Raw genomic sequence first — 15,634 nt, 5'->3', positions numbered from 1 at the left:
TGTAATGCTACAAAATAGGAAAAAAACTTTTACAAGGCACTGTACCTGATGCCAAATGAAGAAACCAAAAAGATGATTAGATTATTTAATGTAGTTAAGCAGTTATGTGATTTTAAATATGCCTGACCTTTACTTTTCTCATGGTGAGTTAATAATACCTATTGACTCAAAATTGTGTTTATTGTGTGTTGGATATCACTGTATCCTTTGAATTGAGCTGGACAATAATATTGGTTATCATCAAATTAATTGGCTAGTTCAGTCAATTTGAGCCTTGGTCTGGCAACAACAGGGTTATGGTTGGTTTGATTCCCGTACGGGCCACAAATATTGAAATATGTGCCACTGTCTGTCAACTGGATAAAAGTGTCTGCTAAATTACATATTTCTATTTATTAATTTGTTCCTCAGATGGAGCCAGTTCCGGGATCTGGCGGACCAGAAGAAGAGTCTCTAATTCGGCGCCTGGGTGTGCAGAACTACCACCTGGACTGCAACGAAACCAAGTCATGGATCCGCGAGAAGACAAAGGTCATCGAGTCCACCCAGGAGCTGGGCAACGACCTGACGGGTGTCATGGCRCTGCAGCGTAAACTCACTGGCATGGAGCGTGACCTGGCTGCCATCGARGACAAGCTGGGCGACCTGCGCGGCGAGGCAGARCGGCTGGCCGGCGAGCACCCGGACCAGGCCAAGGCCATCAAGGACCGCCTGGCCGAGATCACCGCCGTGTGGGAGGAGATGAAGGCCACACTGCGTAATCGCGAGGAGTCCCTTGGTGAGGCCAGCAAGCTGCAGCAGTTCCTGCGCGAGCTGGATGACTTCCAGTCGTGGCTGTCGCGCACACAGACAGCCGTCGCCTCGGAGGAGACGCCCAACACGCTGGCCGAGGCGGAGAAGCTGCTAGCGCAGCACGAGGGCTTCAAGAACGAGATCYGCAACTACGAGGAGGACTACCAGAAGATGCGCGACATGGGCGAGATGGTGACCCAGGGCCAGACCGATGCCCAGTACATGTTCCTGAGGCAGCGGCTACAGGCCCTGGACACGGGCTGGAATGAGCTGCACAAGATGTGGGAGAACCGGCAGAAMCTGCTGTTCCASTCCCACGCCTACCAGCTGTTTCTCAGGGACACCACGCAGGCCGAGGCCTTCCTCAACAACCAGGTACGTTGATTGGTCGATTCATTTGAGTTTAAATTCTATTCCAAGAGTGGAAAAATCTTAGCCTAGGAATCCAAAGTGAATGGTTCCGTTTCACTATTATTTCATTTCACTGATTCCACTCATTCAAAATTAGATTTTTGGTAACAGTTTATTTTAAAGTCCTCTTTTAGCTGTTATTACCTAATTTTACTAGGCAGGGATGTGGTAAAAATGTGTCATTTTTCGTGCGCAACATGCTGCTTTGCCAATCAAAAAAGTAAATTTCAGAAAGTGTTCAATGTGCTTTAGATTGAATTCCAGCATGGTTGGGTTCTATATTCTGTTTCAGTTCAGTCAATTCAAGAATTTCAGTTTACTCCCTAACTGATTTGAAATGGAATTGACCCCAACCTGGATATCCAGTCTCAGTCACAGGATTTTCTAATAATCCCACTTACTCTCTCTTTTTAATAACCCTAATCTTAGGAGTACATGCTGGCCCATACAGAGATGGCCACTACGCTTGAGGGGGCCGAAGGAGCCATCAAGCAGCAGGAGGACTTCATGACCACCATGGACGCCAACGAAGAGAAGATAAACGGTGTGGTGGAGGCTGGCAGGCGGCTGGCGAGTGATGGCAACATCAACGCCGACCGCATCCAGGAGAGAGCGACGTCTGTTGACGACAGGTTAGAAGCCTCTTCTGCTATATAGTTACAAATGACACTGGTGGACAGGTCGTAATTTTTGCGGTTACTCTGCTGCGCAGATTAGATCCCACACCTGTTGGAGTATTTAATGCCCCAGGAACCACATTAATATGATAAAGCAATCTAACTGGTAATGGGATAYCTAGTCAGTTGCACAACTGAATSCATTCAACTAAAATGTGTTTTCCGTATTTAACCCAACCACTCTGAATCAGAGAGGTGCGGGGGGGCTGCCTTAATCGACATCATCAGCGCCCGGGTTAATTGTCTTGCTCAAGGGCAGAGCAGYAGATTTTTCCACCTTGGKGATTCAAACCAGCAACYTTTCAGTTACTGGCCCAAAATGCTTAACCAGTAAGGCTAYGTGCACAGCTTTACTGCGAAAAAGACTACCCAGAATACAACCAATGGTTAGATATATGACCACCCAGTTATTAGGTTTACAGCTACCACAAATGCCAGTACAACACTTGATATTGATCTTTGCATTTACTTGGTATTGTGTATCATGATGTACATTTTTTATTTTTTTTTATCTCCAGAAATGTACTACGGTTGAAGTCGGAAGTTTACATACACTTCGGTTGGAGTCAATAAAACTCATTTTTCAACCACTCCACAAATTTCGTGTTAACAAACTATAGTTTTGGAAAGTTGGTTAGGACATCTACTTTGTGCATGACAAGTAATTTTTTCAACAATTGTTTACAGACAGATTATTTCACTTATAATTCACTGTATCATAATTCCAGTGGGTCAGAAGTTTACACGCACTAAGTTGACTGTGCCTTTAAACCAGCTTGGAAAGGAGTATCACACTAGTAATAATATCCGATGTATCCACTGAGGCTTTAGAAGATCTCTCTTACATGAGAGTTAGGGTTCACGTGAATGATCTTCCGACATATTTGGAGGTGCGCGCTATGTGATTGACTCTCTGTGACCTGCGTCTGTGAGAGTGGATGGAGTGTGTGTGTAGATACAACCAATAATAAGAAAAAAATAACAGCAGCGAACAGATAACTACATGGGCTGAGCGAAAAAAGAGAAACATGTACACACAGAGTAGAGACACACCAAATGATGAACGCAAGTACCCTAGTTATAGGAAGCCTGATACAGAACCGAGGTACGGAGTGCCGTTCCCCTCACAGCTGCCGTATGGACTCCAAGACCCACATAGAGTGTCAAATTAACATAATGTCACATTGAGTATGAGCACAATACACATATTAAAAAACACAACTATGGGAAACATTAATGAGACTGAGAGAGAAAACACAAACACGTTGACAGACACTTGACATAACCAGTGCAACCTGACACATAAAAAACAATACCTCGTCAGGCAACTACAGTTATTTCAACATAGAACACACAACACACACATCAACACACATACACAACCATGTCTCACTTGTTCAACACTAAAAAGCTTCTTTAACCTGGTCTCCTCCCTTTATCTACACTGATGAAGTGGATTAAACAGGTCATCAATAAGATCAAAGCTTTCACCTGATTCACCTGGTCAGTCTATGTCATGGAAAAGCAGGTCTTAATGTTTTGTATGACTCAGTGTACAGGGTCAGTCAGTCTAGTACAATTTACAAATGTGCAGGATACTGGAGTCATAGATGTAATATGTATGGGGTAGGTGACTAGCATCAGGTATATGATAAAACAGATAGCAGCAGGGTACAGTTATATGATGATTGTATTGAGTGGGTGTGCAGAGTCAGTATAATTGTATGTGGATATTATGTGTGGTGTGAACAAATGATGAGTGACTGTTTGTGTGTGTGTTGGAGTGACAGTGTGCGTGTGTGTATGGCCCTTGAGTGTGCCATAAAACAATAATCTGCTAAGAACAATAATCAGATAATAGTAATCAGATGATCGTTAGCCCATTTAGTTAGCTATTTATCAGTCCTATGCTTGGGGAAAGAAGCTGTTCAGCAGACTGCTGGTGTCAGAACTTGATGCACCGACACCATTTGCCGGCAGAAGAGGAGAGAAATAGTCTTAGCGATTTTTCAGCCTTCCTCACACCGCCTGATATAGAGGTCCTGAGATGGCAGGAGCTCGGCCCCAGTGATGTACTGGTGCTACTGTCATACCAAGCAGGATGCAGCCATCAAGATGCTCTTAATGGTACAGCTGAGAACTTTTGAGAAAGTGTTCATCGTCACTGGTGATCAGGCCTGAAAACTGTTTCGTCAAGCAAACTTGGTGTTTGGAGTCGTACGTGGCACTCACTGGGTGAACAGGGATTACAGGAAGGGACTAAGCACGCACCCCTGTGGGGCCCCGTGTTGAGGTCAAGCGTGCGGAGGGAGTTGCCGACCCTCATCACCTGGGACAGGTCTGTTCAGGAATCCATTGATCCAGTTGCAGAGGAGGTGTTCAGTCCCAAGGTCCAAAGCTTTAGTGATGAGCTTGGAAGGCAACATGCTGTTGAACGCCTGATCTGCAGTCAATTAAAAGCATCTCACATAGTGTTACCTCTTATCTAGCAGTGTGGAGTGCTATTCAAATGTGTCTTCTATGGATCTGTTGGGCGGTATGTAAATCGGAGTGGTCAGGGTGTTGGGATGATGGAGTTGATGTGTGCCATTACCAGCCTTTCAAAGCACCTCATAGATTACATATGTGAGTGCTACAGGCCGTAGTCATGTGGCATGAAAACTTAGAGTTCTGAAACAGAATGATGCTGGTCATCTTAAAAACATGTGGAGATTACAGACTGGACAAGGAGAGGTTAAATGACAGTGATATGCCTGGACAGGTGTGCTGCCGCATGTCTGAGAAAGCAAGATCCTTTGAATGGGAATGTATCATGTGTCAGTTAGTTCCAGTGGCAAACATACTTCATCTCTGTACATGTCTGTGTAAATTAACATGGTTGGATTGTATGTTCCAGCCTTCCAGGTCTTTTTGGAGAAGTAATTATGTTTAATTTGCTGTATATTTATAATTACTGCATATAATACTCTATATGATATTACAATACTAAATAAATTATATCCAGGTCTCGTCAGGAGAATGAGATGGTGGACTCTGTCCTCAGTGGAAGCTGTACTCGGCCGTCAAAAAGGAGGTCTCAGAACGACCCCAAACCATCGTCGCTCACGACAACCCCTTCACGATCGTAGACAACCACACACACGTCACACACACCTCCTTCCCTCTCTCCCTGCGCTAAAGTCCCCCACCTCTGACCTGACCTGGAACCATGCCTTAAACTACGGTCAATTCATCTCCTCAATTTCCAGATGCACAGAGGGAAGAATTTCCATTCATTACAATAACTCTCTTATCAGATAGGTCCGTCTTATAAATAACCCTTCAAACTATTAACCCCTGTAATTCTGTGATGTGTTCCAGCGAGTCCAGATGTGCAGCTAAAGAGCAGCTGTGAAGCCACATCAGTAAGTAATGACTCCCATTTATGAGGTCAACAGTGCTCTTTTAGAAATAAGCTGGTACCACTTATTGGGTACTAGCATCAGATAATGATAAACAGCAGTACAGCAGCATAATGATAATTGTATGTGCGTGGGTGCGTGGAGTGTGTGGTGCGTGGTGAGGGGTGCTGTGTGTAGATCAGGTATAAATGTACCACTGCATTCAGAAAGTTTTTTAGACCCTTGAACTTTTCCAAATTTTGTGACATTACAGCCTTATTCTAAAATGTTCAATCACATGATTTCCTCATCAATCTACACACAATAACCCATAATGACAAAGTGAAAACAGGTTTTAGAAATGTTTGCGAGAGAGTGAGTGTGAGAAAAAATAACAAACACTAACACAGTATTCAGACTCATGCTAGAATTAACATCAGGAGTACACAGTATAACAATCATCCTTGAGCAATATTTAATACAACTTCATTATCATGAGACCACCTGGTAAATTAAATTGAATGGAACATTACACTGGATTTGAAAAGAAGAAGCAAACAACCGTTATATAAGGTCCCTGTCACGGCCGTCGAAACGTAAGTACGAAAAAGTGGCACGTGGTAGCGTACATGTTCTTTTCTTTTAGTAAATGTCGCCAAGCAAAACAAGAAACGGAAGAAAAACCGTGAAGCTTACAGGGCATGAGTGCCACTAACAAAGATAACTACCCACACCCACAGGTGGGAAAAGGGCTGCTATGTGATGATTCCCATTCAGAGACAACGATAGGACAGCTGTCCTTTGATTTGAGAACCATACCCGGCCAAAACATAGAAAAACAAAATTCATAAAAAAGAAACATAGAATTGCCCACCCAAATTCACCCCCTGTCCAAACCAAATAAGACAGAAAAAGCTCTCTACGGTCAGGGCGTGACAGGTCCCACAGTTGACAGTTGCATGTCAGAACAAAAACCAAGCCATGAGGTCAAGGAATTGTCCATTAGAGCTCCGAGACAGGGATGTGTCGAGGCACATATCTGGGAAGGGTACCAAGAAAATGTCTGCAGCGTTGAAGGTCCCAAGAACACAGTGCCTCCATCATTCTTAAATGCGAAGAAGTTTGAAACCACCAAGACTCCTTCTAGAGCTGGCCAACCCGGACTACTGAGCAATCGGAGAGAAGGCCTTGTCAGGGCAGGTGACAAGAACCGATGACAGAGCTCCAAAGTCCTCTGTGGAAGATGGAGGAACCTTCCAGAAGGACAACCATCTCTGCAGCACTCCACCAATCAGTCCTTTATGGTAGAGTGGCCAGATGGAAAGCCACTTCTCAGTAAACAGCATCATGACAGCCCGCTTAGAGTTTGCCAAAAACACCTAAAGGACTTCTCAGCCATGAGAAACAAGATCTCTGTCTGAGAACAAAGATTGAAAAATCTTGTTGCAAGCGTCACGTCTGGCAGGAAACCTGGCACCATCCCTTACAAGTGAAGCGATGGTGTGGCAGCATACGCTGCTGAGGATATTTTTCAGCGGTAGGGACTGGGACTAGTCAGCATCGAGGGAAAGATGGAACAGAGCAAAGTACAGAGAAGATCCTTAATTGAAAACCAGGAGCGCTCAGACTTCAGAACCTGGGGCGAAGTTCACCTTCCAACAGACAACGACCTTAAGCACACAGCCAAGACAACGCAGGAAGTGGCTTCGCGGGACAAGACTCTTAATGTCCTTGAGTTGTCAGCCAGAGCTCGAAACTTGATCAAACATCTGGAGAGACCTGTTGCAGCGACGCTCACCATCCAACCTGACAGAGCTTGAGAGGCTTTTCAGAGAAGAATGGGAGAAACTCCCAAAATTACAGGTGTGCCAGCTTTAGTAGCCGGCATACCCAAGAAGACTCGAGGGTGTTAATCTCTGCCAAGTGCTTCAACAAAGTACTTGAGTAAAGGGTCTGAAATACTTATTGTAAATTGATTTTCATTTTTTTCTAAAATTTCCTAAAAACCTTTTTTGCTTTGTCATTATGAGGTAATTGTGTGTAGATGATGAGAAAAAAACACTTTTAATCAATTTAGAATAAGGCTGATAACCTAACAAATGTGGAAAACGTCAAAGGGTCAAAATACTTTCCCAAGTGCCACTGTATGGCATTATTATGTGTGGTGAGCCAAATCATGGAGTGAGTGTTTGTGTGTGTACATGGGTGAGGTGTAGCCCACAAGAGTTGAAAAACCGACTCTTACTCTCAGACAACTCTGAGTGTGCCGTCATCATCACATATGAATCTCTGAATATACCGAGTGTCACACCTTGAGACATATGATAACAAATATATCAAGATCACATATATATATAAATACTGGAATAGTATGCAGATTCATGGTCTCTGACACATGTACAGATAGAATCATCAAAGCCAATAATCGCCATCTAGGATCAACACGGACATTGACATACTGTCATAGTGAGAGAGAAGTACCTCTGCGCACTCGGAATGTACTGTTGTTCTATTCCTTTCGAGGCCTTTTCCCTTATCACAACACATCCAGGTACCTATCGCTAAATCAACACGCCCTAGCAGAACCACTATGTAGTATCGCAGAGATCTTAAAGCCTCCCGATACGCATCGACTAACCTGTCACATCGCCGTCTCACGGCGAATACGTGCATGAGCGTCGTCGTCCCAGTGCTGCGCACCTAGAGCATTGAGTGCATCATTCCTGTCTCAGCTATTGATGTTCGAGCGTGACGATCAAAGAGACCGTCCTACAACATTCTGTGACTATTTCCAGTAATTATCGAGAGGACACATCCAGCACCTATAGTCCACACCTCTCTAGAGAAAGACGTACTAAGAGTGAGACTGTCGACACGCTTCATACAGTGCATAGTAGCACATGTGACCATGTTATAAATCCTATTCTATTGCTCAGCACGAGTAACCAGAGCAGCGAGCTAGAACGTTTACACATCCGACTAACCTATATCGATTGGCATCGTGAGAACTGCCAGACCTTCCAGGTCTTTAGCGATCCACATGTCAGAAGAAATAGTGTCTACGACCTCACCCCCATCTAACATATACAACGCTCACGATACGCGCTATCCCTGTCACCCTGAGCCCACGAACCCATAGCCCGGACAAATAAGACTCGTAACACTTCTTTGAGAACACTATATATCTAAAATATCCTACTCGGTCTCTTGAACAGACAGACACAGTATGAAGCACTATTAACAGATTTGTAGCCATAGTATATGACATAGCAGATACATCATTATGTTTGAGGAAAAACTTATGCGCAGGGAATAAGCAGTATAGCGCGAGACAATAGCCCTTGTGTTACACATGGTTATGTACTATACACAAAAGTTACTCAAGCGCATGATCTCAGCGTACGAAATACAATGACCTGTGACTAGACGCATTACTAATTAGTGCGATCTCGAGTAGCACTGAGTCAAATCAAAGTTTTTTACATATTGCTCTTCTGAACGCAGTCACTAACTCTACAACACCAACCTTCTGAGAGGTATCTCGCATACTCAGCTGGATAGACACAGCTTTTCCTCCAGTGTGATATACTGTACAACATCTGGGAATTCTAACCAGGATTAACGAGTTCTCCTCGTAAGAGATAGCTGTTTACTTATACAGAAGTGGAAGACACTCTCAGTATTGGACCGCTGTACATCGCTGTATATAACAGAAGATCAAACTGATAGGAGACCACACTCACAAGGAAAGTCTGTAGAGAATAGACAGCACGTCCCTCCCTTCCTCTATATTAGATCGGCTCGCCCTCGCATCCGCCTATAAAAGTCTAGTGATTGTGCGTAGCAGAGGTACGAGATCCTAACTCAGGAGTGTGAGTCTAGAGGCCTCTGTTACACTCACTCCACTTGTCGTTTAGGTAATTGTAGCGGATGTTACTACTCTATCGAGTCTGTATCCTCTGATAGTAGGTCACAGGAAGTCATAGGTGAATGATACCGAACGAAGCCCCATGTCCGTGTAACGATAACAAAACCGACACGAGGTGTTGCTGTACGCTAGTTTCATGTTACCATTCGGACGACTCGAGCGAGAACAGAGCAGGTGCCAGAAACTATGTCTGTCGCACCACACTGCTGCGAGAGCCGCACTGTGTGTGGTAGGCCTACAATTCTGGTACGTATAGTAAGTAGTATTACCTGTCATTGTTATGAGTATATAAATAGTATGCAACATCTATATTAGCATACATGAGTTATCAAGTGCGAGTAGAACAAGTATATTTTTAGTAGCTACTACACTCGTTTCACAACTATCATTTGAGACCGACCGTGTGACAACTAAAAGGCTACAAAGCCTCATATTGGTTCAACTACTTGTCATGGTGAAAGTTTCCATCTGTTAGTCAGCACTATCATACGAGATCACTACACCTATCGAGTAGATAAATCTAAGAGACTGGACCTGAATCGCTATAAGAGAGTTTCAGTCAAAGATTATCCGAGAAATAATCTATTAAAGGCTTATTTTAGTGTATGAGTTTAAAGTATAGATGTTAAGGGTTAGGCCTAGTTAGGTGTCTAGATCTTATAGGTTAAGTAGTGTGTCTATGAAGTTGCGATATAGTTTGAAGGATCATACACGCATAAATAACGACAGTCATACAATAAACGTATCCTATAGGTAATCTTGACAGAAACCTTTGTTGCAATTACAGAGATCATACGTTTCCTGTAGTTCTTGACTAGTTTGCACACACTGCAGCAGGGATTTTGGCCCACTCCTCCCTACAGATCTTCTCCAGATCCTTCAGGTTTCGGGGCTGTCGCTGGGCAATACGGAGTTTCAGCTCCCTCCAAAGATTTTCTATTGGGTTCAGGTCTGGAGACTGGCTAGGCCACTCCAGGACCTTGAGATGCTTCTTACGGAGCCACTCCTTAGTTGCCATGGCTGTGTGCTTCGTGTCGTTGTCATGCGGAAGACCCAGCCACGACCCATCTTCAATGCTCTTACTGAGGGAAGGAGGTTGTTGGCCAAGATCTCCGGATACATGGCCCCATCCATCCTCCCCTCAATACGGTGCAGTCGTCCTGTCCCCTTTGCAGAAAAGCATCCCCAAAGAATGATGTTTCCACCTCCATGCTCCACGGTTGGGATGGTGTTCTTGGGGTTGTACTCATACTTCTTCTTCCTCCAAACACGGCGAGTGGAGTTAGACCAAAAAGCTCTATTTTTGTCTCATCAGACCACATGACCTTCTCCCATCTCCTTCTGGATCATCCAGATGGTCATTGGCAAACTTCAGACAGGCCTGGACATGCACTGGCTTAAGCAGGGGACCTTGCGTGCGCTGCAGGATTTTAATCCATGACGGCGTAGTGTGTTACTAATGGTTTTCTTTGAGACTGTGGTCCCAGCTCTCTTCAGGTCATTGACCAGGTCCTGCCGTGTAGTTCTGGGCTGATCCCTCACCTTCCTCATGATCATTGATGCCCCACGAGGTGAAATCTTGCATGGAGCCCAGACCGAGGGTGATTGACCGTCATCTTGAACTTCTTCCATTTTCTAATAATTGCGCCAACAGTTGTTTCCTTCTCACCAGCTGCTTGCCTATTGTCCTGTAGCCCATCCCAGCCTGTGCAGGTCTACAATTTTATCCCTGATGTCCTTACACAGCTCTCTGGTCTTGGCCATTGTGGAGAGGTTGGAATCTGTTTGATTGAGTGTGTGGACAGGTTCTTTTTATACAGGTAACGAGTTCAAACAGGTGCAGTTAATACAGGTAATGAGTGGAGAACAGGAGGGCTTCTTAAAGAAAAACTAACAGGTCTGTGAGAGCCGGAATTTCTACTGGTTGGTAGGTGATCAAATACTTATGTCATGCAATAAAATGCAAATTAATTATTTAAAAATCATACAATGTGATTTTCTGGGATTTTTGTTTTAGATTCCGTCTCTCACAGTTGAAGTGTACCTATGATAAAAATTACAGACCTCTACATGCTTTGTAAGTAGGAAAACCTGCAAAATCGGCAGTGTATCAAATACTTGTTCTCCCCACTGTATATGATAAACAGAGTGTAGCAGCAGTGTAAAAAGAGGGGTTGGGGGGACACAATGCAAATAGTCCGGGTAGCCATTTGATTACCTGTTCAGGAGTCTTATGGCTTGGGGTAAAAACTGTTGAAGCCTTTTTGTCCTAGACTTGGCACTCCGGTACCGCTTGCCATGCGGTAGTAGAGAGAATAGTCTATGACTGGGGTGGCTGGTCTTTGACAATTTTTAGGGCCTTCCTCTGACACCGCCTGGTGTAGAGGTCCTGGATGGCAGGCAGTTTAGCCCCAGTGATGTACTGGGCCGTACACACTACCCTCTGTAGTGCGTTGAGGTCAGAGCCGAGCAATTGCCGTACCAGGCAGTGATGCAACCAGTCAGGATGCTCTCGATGTTGCAACTGTCGAACCTTTTGAGGATCACAGGACCCATGCCAAATCTTTTTAGTTTCCTGAGGGGGAATAGGCTTTGTCGTGCCCTCTTCACGACTGTCTTGGTGTCTTTGGACCATTCTAGTTTGTTTTGATGTGGACACCAAGGAACTTGAACTCTCAACCTGCTCCACTACAGCCCCGTCGATGAGAATGGGGCATGGTCGGTCCTCCTTTTCCTGTAGTCCACAATCATCTCCTAGTCTTTGTTACGTTGAGGGATAGGTTGTTTGTGCTTTGCTGCAGGAGGACTGTGCACTTCACAAAATCGATGGCTTCATGAAGGAACATTATCTGGATATATTGAAGCAACATCTCAAGACATCAGACAGGAAGTTAAAGCTTCGTCGCAAATATGACCCCAAGCATACTTCCAAAGTTGTGGCAAAATGGCTTAAGGACATGAAAGTCAAGGTATTGGAGTGGCCATCACAAAGCCCCGACCTCAATCCTATAGAAAATGTGTGGGCAGAACTGAAAAAGCGTGTGCGAGCAAGGAGGCCTACATACCTGACTCAGTTGCACCAGCTCTGTCAGGAGGAATGTGCCAAAATTCACCCAACTTATTGTGGGAAGCTTGTGGACGAATACCCAAAATGTTTGACCCAAGTTAAACATTTTAACGGCAATGCTACCAAATACTAATTGAGTGTATGTGAACTTCTGACCCACATACACTCAGTAAATAATTCTCTCTACTATTATTCTGACATTTCACATTCTTAAAATAAAGTGGTGATCCTAACTGAACTAAAACAGGGAATTTTTACTCAGATTAAATTTCAGGAATTGTGAAACTGAGTTTAAATGTATTTGGCTAAGGTGTATGTAAACTTACGACTTCAACTGTATATATGGTACACACAACTGGTAGCTTGCTTGTGGTAGTCACAATTAACATRGGATCTATTATCCATGATCAAATCTGTTTACCCAACATTTGCACAGGCATAAGAAGAACCGCGAAGCTGCTCTGGAGCTACTGATGAGGCTGAAGGATAACCGGGACCTTCAGAAGTTCCTACAGGATTGCCAGGAGGTCTGCTGCCTAACATGTCTTTCCCGGACCCAGATTAAGCCCACTCCTTTAAAATAGAGATTCTCCATTGAAAGTGCTTATTATTCCAGGAATATGCTTAATCTGGATGTGAGAAATCATTCATAACAGTCTAACATTGGTATCAGTCCCGATACTATGAATACTTACTTGCACTGTTTTATATTTAATACGTTGTGTGGCAATGTATGCATAGTGACAGACTGCTTTCACAGTCTAAGGCAGTCAAATACAATGACCTAGCTACCTGTGTGTGTGTGTGTGTGTGTGTGTGTGTGTGTGATGTTGCTGTGTGTTTGTGTGTGTTGTGTGTGACTGTGTGTGTGTGTGCGTATGTGTGATGCTGCTGTGGTGTGTTGTGCTGTTTGTGTTGTGTGTGGATGTGTTGAGTGTGTGTTGTGTGTGTCGTGGTGTGTGTGTGTGGTGTTGCTGTTTTGTTCTGTGTGTGTGTGCGTGTGGTGCTGTGTGTGTGGTGTGTGTGTGTGTGTGGGGTTGTGTGTGGGTGTGGTGTGGTGTGTGTGTGTGGTGTGCTGTGGTGTGTGTGTGTGCTCGCGCTGTGTGTAGTGTTGTGTGTGGTGGTTGTGTGTGTGTGTGTTGGTGTGTGTGTGTATGGTGGGTTGTGGGTCGTGTGTGTGGTGGTGGTTGTGTGTGTGTTAGTGCGTGTCCTCCGCGCTCTGCTCGTCGTGTGTGTGTGTGTGTGTGTGTGTGTTGTGTGTGTGTGTGTGTGTGTTGTGTGTGTGTGTGTTGTGTGTGTGTAGTGCTGTGTGTGTGTGTGTTGGTGTGTGTGTGTGTGTGTGTGTGTGTTGTGTGCTGTGTTGTGTGTTGTGTTGTGTGTGTGGGTGCTGTGTGCTGGTGTCTGGTCGTGTGTTTGTGGTGTGTTTGTGTGTGGTGTGTGTGTGTGTGCTGTGTGTGTGTGTGTGTGTGTGTGTGTAGTGCTTGTGGTGTGTGTTGTTGTAGTGTGTGTGTGTTGGTGTGTGGTGGTGTGTGTTGTGTGTGTGTGTGTGTGTGTGTGTGTGGTGTGTGTGTGTGTGTGTGTGTGTGTGTGTGTGTGTGTGTGTGTGTGTGTGTGGTGTGTGTGTGTGTGTGTGTGTGTGTGTGTGTGTGTGTGTGTGTGGTGTGTGTGTGTGTGTGTGTGTGTGTGTTGTGTGTGTGTGTGTGTGTGTGTGTGTGTTGTGTGTGTGTGTTTGTGTGTGTGTTGTGGTGTGTGTGTGTGCTGTTGTGTGTGTGTGTGTGTGTGTGTGTGTGTGTGTGTGTGTGTGTGTGTGTGTGTGTGTGTGTGTGTGTGTGTGTGTGTGTGTGTGATGTGTGTGTGTGTGTGTGTGTTGTGTGTGTGGTGTGTGTGTGTGTGTGTGTGGTGTGTGTGTGTGTTGTGTGTGTGTGTTGGTGTGTGTGTGTGTGTGTGTGTGTGTGTGTGTGTGTGTGTGTGTGTGTGTGTGCGCAGCTGTCCCTGTGGATCAATGAGAAGATGCTCACGGCCCAGGACATGTCGTACGACGAGGCCAGGAACCTCCACAGCAAATGGCTCAAGCATCAGGCCTTCATGGCCGAGCTGCAGTCCAACAAGGAGTGGCTGGACAAAATTGAGAAGGTTAGCAAACCAAAATAAGATTCACTCTGTCTTGATGATTTTGCATTGGGTATTACATGAATGAACACAAGTTAATAAGCGCCTCCAATTACATGAAATTAGCGTGATCAGTTATCGAGACTTAAGTATTCTTAAGTGTATGTTGTCATTAAAATTACATTATTTTAAGAATAAAATACATATTTTATAAGTTCTTCTTTTGAGGGCCTAGTTTTACCCTTATACAGTGGCCTGAAATTCATAGTTTACAGGCCACATCAGACCTGCAAGCCACATTATGCTGGCTTGCAAAGTGGTGTAACTCCTATTGGAGTGGAGATATCCAACATTTAGAATTTTTATTCACCCGCAACCTGCATTCAGAATGACTTCCAGGGTTGGGAAGACTAAGGTATGAGACTACCTTAAACATCTAGAATTGAACAACAATTTCAGTAACGGGTACAATAAGTCCAAGTAACATATTTGAATAGTTTAGAAAATTTATGTTATTTATTTCTGAGTAGCATACGATTAATTAATCAATGTACATGCAAAAAAAAATATATTGAAACAAACAATTTCAAAAATCGACCTGCAGTAGAGCATGCTGGGAAATATGATAATGATAACTGTGTTTTTTTTTTAACTCTGGTTATTAACACCAACAGTGGGGTTCTTTTACACCACTGAGTGTTAATTTAACTCTTTACAGTGTCAACACTAAAATATGTTACACAGAAAAATCAACACTGGCCAATTTTCTGTGTGCTATGAAAGGGACACATCTGCAGGCTTCGTTACGTTTCAAGAACCTTTTAGAATTCTGAAGAACCATAGATGCCACATCAAGAACCCCACACTTAAAGTTTTTTATCGAGCAAGAATTCTCCAAGGAACTTTAAGAGCTAAGGAAGAGCCATTTAAGAACCACATTTGTTTAAAACCTTTACTTAATACTCAGCACACTACAGTAGCCAAACACACAACGCAATTTACTCCCCGCAAAAATAGCTTGCACAAAACCGACAAAATAGAGATAAAATKAATCACTAACCTTGAACAAATTCATCAGATGACAGTCTTATAACATCATGTTATACAATACAATTATGTTTTGTTCGAAAATGTGCATATTTAGAGCTACAAATCCTGATTATACATTGTGAATACGTAGCATCGATTCACCAGAATCTCCAGAGATATTTTGGACACTCACCTAATCTGACCAAAGAACTCATCATAAACTTTACATAAAAATACTTGT

At 43.9% G+C, this 15,634-nt stretch overlaps 1 pseudogene; it reads left to right on the top strand.

Annotated features, from left to right (window-relative positions):
* Positions 1-15,634, top strand: part of LOC112080712 (spectrin beta chain, non-erythrocytic 1-like) — a 116,471-nt pseudogene that overhangs the window by 73,084 nt on the left and 27,753 nt on the right.

This window comes from Salvelinus sp. IW2-2015, unplaced genomic scaffold (genome assembly GCF_002910315.2).
Source record: "Salvelinus sp. IW2-2015 unplaced genomic scaffold, ASM291031v2 Un_scaffold16448, whole genome shotgun sequence".
Lineage (NCBI taxonomy): Eukaryota > Metazoa > Chordata > Actinopteri > Salmoniformes > Salmonidae > Salvelinus > Salvelinus sp. IW2-2015.
Note: the sequence above shows the minus strand (reverse complement) of the source record. Positions and strands in the feature narration are given on the sequence as shown.